Genomic DNA, 7228 nt, shown 5'->3' on the forward strand with positions numbered 1-7228 from the left:
CTACCGCTCTCTCCAGAGCGGTACTACCGCTTGGAGCGGTACTACCGCTCTCTCCAGAGCGGTACTACTGATTGGAGCGGTACTACCGCTCGCGGGTCGCGGTACTACCGCCCTCTACCAGTTTCCACCATATTCCTACCTCTCAGTGATCCTTTTTGCTCGTGTTTTGTGGCTTATGCTCGTTCTTTCTGGTTGTTTGCGTGTTCTTGTGTGAGGTTCCAGGTGAGAGGTTCCTGAGCATCAGGCTCGTCGTGTCAACCCTGGTCGTGCCACGTCCAAGCGCTACCGCACCATCGAGCCTGCCGGAGGTTCTTCAAGTGCTCCACCTCCACCTCAACTCCAGAAGAAGCCTGGGGTCAAGCCAAAGCCAGGCAAAACCATGCCAGAAATGCCGCCCAAGGAGTTCTGGGCAAGGCGCCGCCGCAACCCGTATGAGGAATACCAAGATCCCACTTTGGTCAACCGTCCATTCTGGAATAGGTTCCAGTTTGCCATCTTCTTTGATGTTCTCAAAGCCAAGAAGAATCTCTATGTCAACGTGCACTCCATCGACACCGACCATATGGAGAAAGATCCTGAATACTTTGGTGAAGCTCTTCAGATGTGCACTCAACTGAACATTCTTGGGATCATGCATTTCAACAAGGACTATGATGCTGATATTGTGGCCCAATTCTATGCCATGGTTCACCTTGGGACTGATGAGGACAGGACACTGACTTGGATGACCAATGGCAAGTTGCTTTCAGTCAAGTGGAAAGCTTTCATGGAGTTGATTGGGGTGCAAGATCTAGGTCTTGAGTCTTCTGTCGGCTTTCGCCCCCACCGCCGCACCAATGCCACTCACAAGCAAGCTCTATGGCCCTACTGCACTTTGAGGATCAACCCTGAGACGAAGAAGGAAACCTATGAGCTGCCTGCCTATCTAGATATCCTTCACTGTATCTTCAGAGAGACTCTTTTCCCTCGAATCGGGAATCTGGACCAGGTTCACTCCTATCTCGTGGACATGCTTCTCTTCTGCCAGCATGAGAAGGGATAGAACACCGGAGAGTCCTTGGATATCTCTCATGTTATGTGGTCTGAGCTGCTATCTGCTATCTCCGAGCGCAAGTGCCCGATTTATGGTCCGTTCATCATGCTGCTCATTGAGAAGGCTTGGGATCGTGTCTATCCCCATGTGTTACTGGAGACTGGAGAGTTGGTCTCTCACGATGTCAAGCGTCTGAGGAAGAAGGATAATTGGGGCACTCAGGCCCCTAGGACTGGAGTTCCTTCGTCTGCTACTGCCATGGAGACCGAGGAGGAGACTGGGGCTGAGGATGATGATGATGACTACGTGCCTTCTGAGGCAGAGCCCTCTTGGGCAAAGAAGCTCAAGCTCAAGATGAAGAAGTTGTTCTTCATGGAGTCTCACGGTCAGTTCATGACTCATGTGACTGAGAAGAAGGCCTGAGGTCACCACAAGGAGCTCATGTGTCAGTTGGGTGCTACAGTTATCAGTGGGTCTGAGGACCAGCTTACCGAGGAGGAGGAGTGGATTCAGCAGCACTGCCCGTGGACCGATTCTGATGCCGAGCACTTCCAGACTGACGACAGTGGCGCCAATGATCCCGCTGAGCTCTGATGTGTGTGTCCCTCGTTTGCTCTCACCTGGAGCCGTAGCAACACTCCCTCTCCTTTTTGTTGTCTCGATGCCAAAGGGGGAGAGAGTTTAGGGATTTGTGCTTTGTGTCTTCCGTCTCTTGTGTTCGTGTTTTCCTCGCATTTGCTTTTTGGTTTGTCAGTGAGACCTAAGTTCGAGTTGTCAGTGAGACCCTGTTCGAGTCATATGGTGTGAGACATATGCTACCTTATCTTTGTAGTATCATTATCTATGTCTATATCTAGCTTATGAGTTGCATGCTTATCCTGTTAAGTTAGCTTATGAGTTGCATGCTTATCCTGTTAAGTTATCTTTGCTACTCTCTTTTACCCCACTTAGGTGGTTGGTCTCTAAAATGTAGGGGGAGCGTTGATCCTAGTATGTGTGCCGTGCAGTCCAAAGCACTTATCCTAGATAGCACACATCTAGGGGGAGCTCATCTACATTTTAGGACGATGGGTTTTTTGCCCTTGTTCTATATCTCTCATATTGTGCAAATCCCGTATTGTCATCAATCCACCAAAAAGGGGGAGATTGTAAGGGCATATTTATCCCCAAGATGTTTTGGTGATTGATGACAATGCTTGTGCGGACTAATCGTGTGCATTAAGTTCTTTCAGAGATTCATCCTTTGGCACGAGACGATTATCTCCCCTCGGTGTTTTATTCAAGACGGTGTAGCTCCTTCGTTTCATTGTTGGTGGACTAGTTTCGTAGGAGTCACCGTACTATCAAGAGGGGATCCGCTTTGGTAAGGCTAGGGTGGAATCAACACGTACACATCCATATCACACCCATCGTTTCCCTTCCGCTTCATTGGAGCTGCCCTTTTTCCCCAAGTATGCTTTGTCCTGCCCCAGCGGTAGTACCGCGGTCCACAGCAGTAGTACCGCCGAAGCACCCCAGCGGTAGTACCGCTCCCAGGGCGGTAGTACCGCTCCCAAGCAGTAGTACCGCTCTCCGAGCGGTAGTACCGCTCCCAGGGCGGTAGTACCGCTCCCAAGCAGTAGTACCGCTCTCCGAGCGGTAGTACCGCTTGTGGTCTTCGACCGTAGTACCACAGTGCTTCCGGGCTACTGCCGCCTCGATTCGAGAACGAAGTTTTTTGTGTCGGGTTTTGCGGTACTAAGGGCAGTAGTAGTGGCGGTAGTACCGCTCCAAGCGGTAGTACCGCGCCTACCCCCACGGTAGTACCGCCCTGGGGTCAGGACCCTGTCAGCGCGGTAGTACCGCTGGGTAAGAGAGGTAGTACCGCCCCAAGCGGTAGTACCGCCCTGCCCAAGTGGTAGTACCGCTCTGTGCGGGGCTGCTCAGTGGAATAACGGTTGGATTGGTTCCCCCTCTATATAAAGGGGTCTTCTTCCCCAAAGTTGACCCACCTCTTTCCCCCAAAGCTCCATTGTTGCTCCAAGCTCCATTTTCGCCCGATCTCTCTCCCTAGCCAATCAAACTTGTTGATTTGCTCGGGATTGGTTGAGAAGGCCCAGATCTACACTTCCACCAAGAGAAATTTGATTCCCCCCACTTATCCCTAGCGGATCTTGTTACTCTTGGGTGATGAGCACCCTAGACGGTTGAGGTCACCTCAAAGCCATACTCCATTGTGGTGAAGCTTCGTGGTGTTGTTGGGAGCCTCCAAGTGTTGTGGAGATAGCCCCAATCTTGTTTGTAAAGGTTCGGTCACCGCCTTCAAGGGCACCAATAGTGGAATCACGGCATCTCGCATTGTGTGAGGGCGTGAGGAGATTACGGTGGCCCTAGTGGCTTCTTGGGGAGCATTGTGCCTCCACACCGCTCTAACGGAGATGTACTTCCCCTTAAAAGGAAGGAACTTTGGTAACACATCCTCGTCTTCACCGGCTCCACTCTTGGTTATCTTGTGCCTTTACTTTTGCAAGCTTACTTGTATTGTATCTATTGCTTGCTAGTGTGCACATCTAGACAACTTAATTCGTTGCAAGGTTTAATTTGTTAAAGAAAAGTCTAAAAATTGTTAGTTGCCTATTCACCCCCCCCCTCTACTCAACCATATCGATCCTTTCAAGAAGGAAAGGGGGGTGGCGCCCCCTTACCAAGTCCAATTCGGCCTCCTGCCCAAAGGGGGGCGCACCGGCCCCTTGGGGGCTGGTGTGCTTCCCTCTTATGGCCCATAACTTCTCCCGGGGGGTTCCGGTAACCTCCCGGTACTCCGGGAAAATGCCCGAACCACTCGGAACCATTCCGATGTCCAAATGCAACCTTCCAATATATGAATCTTTATGTCTCCACCATTTCGAGACTCCTCGTCACATTCGTGATCTCATCTGGGACTCCGAACAAACTTCGGTACATCATATCACATAAACTCATAATACCAGTCGTCATCGAACGTTAAGAGTGCGGACCCTATGGGTTCGAGAACTATGTAGACATGACCGAGACACGTCTCCGGTCAATAACCAATAGCGGAAACTGGATGCTCATATTGGTTCCTACATATTCTACGAAGATCTTTATCAATCAAACCGCATAACAACATACGTTGTTCCCTTTGTCATCGGTATGTTACTTGCCCGAGATTTGATCGTTGGTATCATTATACCTAGTTCAATCTCGTTACCGGCAAGTCTCTTTACTCGTTCCGTAATACTTCATCCCACAACTAACTCATTAATTACAATGCTTGCAAGGCTTATAGTGATGAGTATTACCGAGCGGGCCGAGAGATACTTCTCTGAAATACGAAAGGACAAATCCTAATCTTGATCTATGCCAACCCAACAAACACCTTCGAAGACACCTTTAGAGCATATTTATAATCACCCTTTTACATTGCGATGTTTGATAGCACACAAGGTGTTCCTTTGGTATTCGGGAGTTGTATAATCTCATAGTCCGAGGAACATGTATAAGTCATGAAGAAAGTAGTAGCAATGAAACCGTAACGATCATAATGCTAAGCTAACAGATGGGTCTTTGTTGGAAATATGCCCTAGAGGAAATAATAAAATGGTTATTATTGTATTTCCTTATTCATGATAATTGTCTATTGTTCATGCTATAATTGTATTAACTGGAAACCGTAATACATGTGTGAATACATAGACCACAGCATGTCCCTAGTGAGCCTCTACTTGACTAGCTCGTAGATCAATAGATGGTTATGGTTTCCTGACCATGGACATTGGATGTCATTTGATAACGGGATCACATCATTAGGAGAACGATGTGATGGACAAGACCCAATCCTAAGCATAGCACAAGATCGTGTAGTTCGTTTGCTAAAGCTTTTCTAATGTCAAGTATCATTTCCTTAGACCATGAGATTGTGTAACTCCCGGATACCGTAGGAGTGCTTTGGGTGTACCAAACGTCACAACGTAACCGGGTGGCTATAAAGGTGCACTACATATATATATATATCCAAAAGTGTCTGTTGGGTTAGCATGAATTAAGACTGGGATTTGTCACTCCGTATGACGGAGAGGTATCTCTAGGCCCACTCGGTAATGCATCATCATAATGAGATCAATGTGACTAAGTAGTTAGTCAGGGGATCATGCATTATGCAACGAGTAAAGTGACTTGCCGGAAACGAGATTGAACGAGGTATTGGGATACCGACGATCGAATTTCGGGCAAGTAACGTACCGATTGACAAAGGGAATTGTATATAGGATTGAATGAATCCCCGACATCGTGGTTCATTCGATGAGATCATCATGGAACATGTGGGAGCCAACATGGGTATCCATATCCCGCTGTTGGTTATTGGCCAGAGAACGTCTCGGTCATGTCTGCATGATTCCCGAACCCATAGGGTCTACACACTTAAGGTTCGATGACGCTAAGGTTATAAGGGAAGTTTGTATGTGGTTACCGAATGCTGTTCAGAGTCCCGGATGAGATCCCGGACATCCCGAGGAGTTCCGAAATGGTCCGGAGGTAAAGAATAGTATATAGGAAGTGAGGTTTTGGCCACCGGAAGTATTTCGGGGGTCACCGGTAATGTATCGGTACCACCGGAAGTGTTGCGGGGGTCCACCGGGAGGGGCCACCAACCTCGGAGGCTTGCATGGGCCTAGAGTGGGAAGGGAACAGCCCCAGAGTGGACTGGTGCACCTCCCACCAAGGCCCAAGGCGCAGCTAGGAGGGGAGAGGGGAAACCCTAGGCACAGATGGGCCTAAAGGCCCACCCTAGGGCGCACCCCCTCTCTCCCCCTCTTGGCCGCCCCCTCCGTCCCATCTAGGGCTGCCGCCCCCTAGGGGTGGGAATCCTAGAGGGGGCGCACCCTCCTCCCCTCCTCCTATATATAGTGGGGTTTTTGGGGCTGCCAAGGACATGAGTCTCTCTCTCTCTCTCGGCGCAGCCCTACCTCTTCACATCCTCGTTCCTCGTAGTGCTTGGCGAAGCCCTGCTGGAAACCACAATTCTCCACCACCACTACGCTGTCGTGCTGCTGCTGGAGTTCTCTTCCTCAACCTCTCCCTCCTCCTTGCTGGATCAAGGCACGGGAGACGTCACCGGGCTGCACGTGTGTTGAACGCGGAGGCGCTGTTGTTCGGTGCTTAGACCGGAATCGACCATGATCTGAATCGCTGCGTGTATGACTCCTCCAACCGCGTTCTTGTAATGCTTCCGCTTAGCGATCTTCAAAGGTATGAAGATGCTCATCCTCTCCCTCTCTTGTTGCTAGAATCTCGATAGATTGATCTTGGTGATGCATAGAAAATTTTGAATTTCTTCTACGTTCCCCAACAGTGGCATCATGAGCTAGGTCTATGCGTAGATTCTATGCACGAGTAGAACACAAGTAGTTGTGGGCATTGGTTTGTTCAATTAGCTTACCGTTACTAGTCCTATCTTGTTTCATCGGTATTGTGGGATGAAGCGGCCCGGACCGACCTTACACGTACGCTTACGTGAGACAGGTTCCACCGACTGACATGCACTTGTTGCATAAGGTGGCTAGCGGGTGCCAGTCTCTCCCACTTTAGTCGGATTGGATTCGATGAAAGGGTCCTTATGAAGGGTAAATAGCAATTGGCATATCACATTGTGATTTTGGCATAGGTAAGAAACGTTCTTGCTACAAACCTATAGCAGCCACGTAAAAACTTGCAACAACAATTAGAGGACGTCTAACTTGTTTTTGCACCATATGCCATGTGATGTGATATGGCCAAGAAGGATGTGATGAATGAAATATATGTGATGTATGAGATTGATCATATTCTTGTAATTGGAATCACGACTTGCATGTCGATGAGTATGACAACCGGCAGGAGCCATTGGAGTTGTCTTAATTTATTGTATGACCTGCGTGTCATTGAATAACGCCATGTAATTACTTTACTTCATTGCTAAACCGTTATCCATAGTAGTAGATGTAATAGTTGGCGAGACAACTTCATGGAGATCATGATGATGGACATCATGGTGTCATGCCGGTGATGATGATGATCATGGCGCCCCGAAGATGGAGATCAAAAAGGAGCAAAATGATATTGGCCATATCATGTCACTATTTGATTGCATGTGATGTTTATCATGTTTTTGCATCTTATTTTCTTAGAACGACGGTAGCATAAATAAGATGATCC

Source organism: Triticum dicoccoides, chromosome 3B (assembly GCF_002162155.2).
Source record: "Triticum dicoccoides isolate Atlit2015 ecotype Zavitan chromosome 3B, WEW_v2.0, whole genome shotgun sequence".
In the NCBI taxonomy this organism is placed as follows: domain Eukaryota; kingdom Viridiplantae; phylum Streptophyta; class Magnoliopsida; order Poales; family Poaceae; genus Triticum; species Triticum dicoccoides.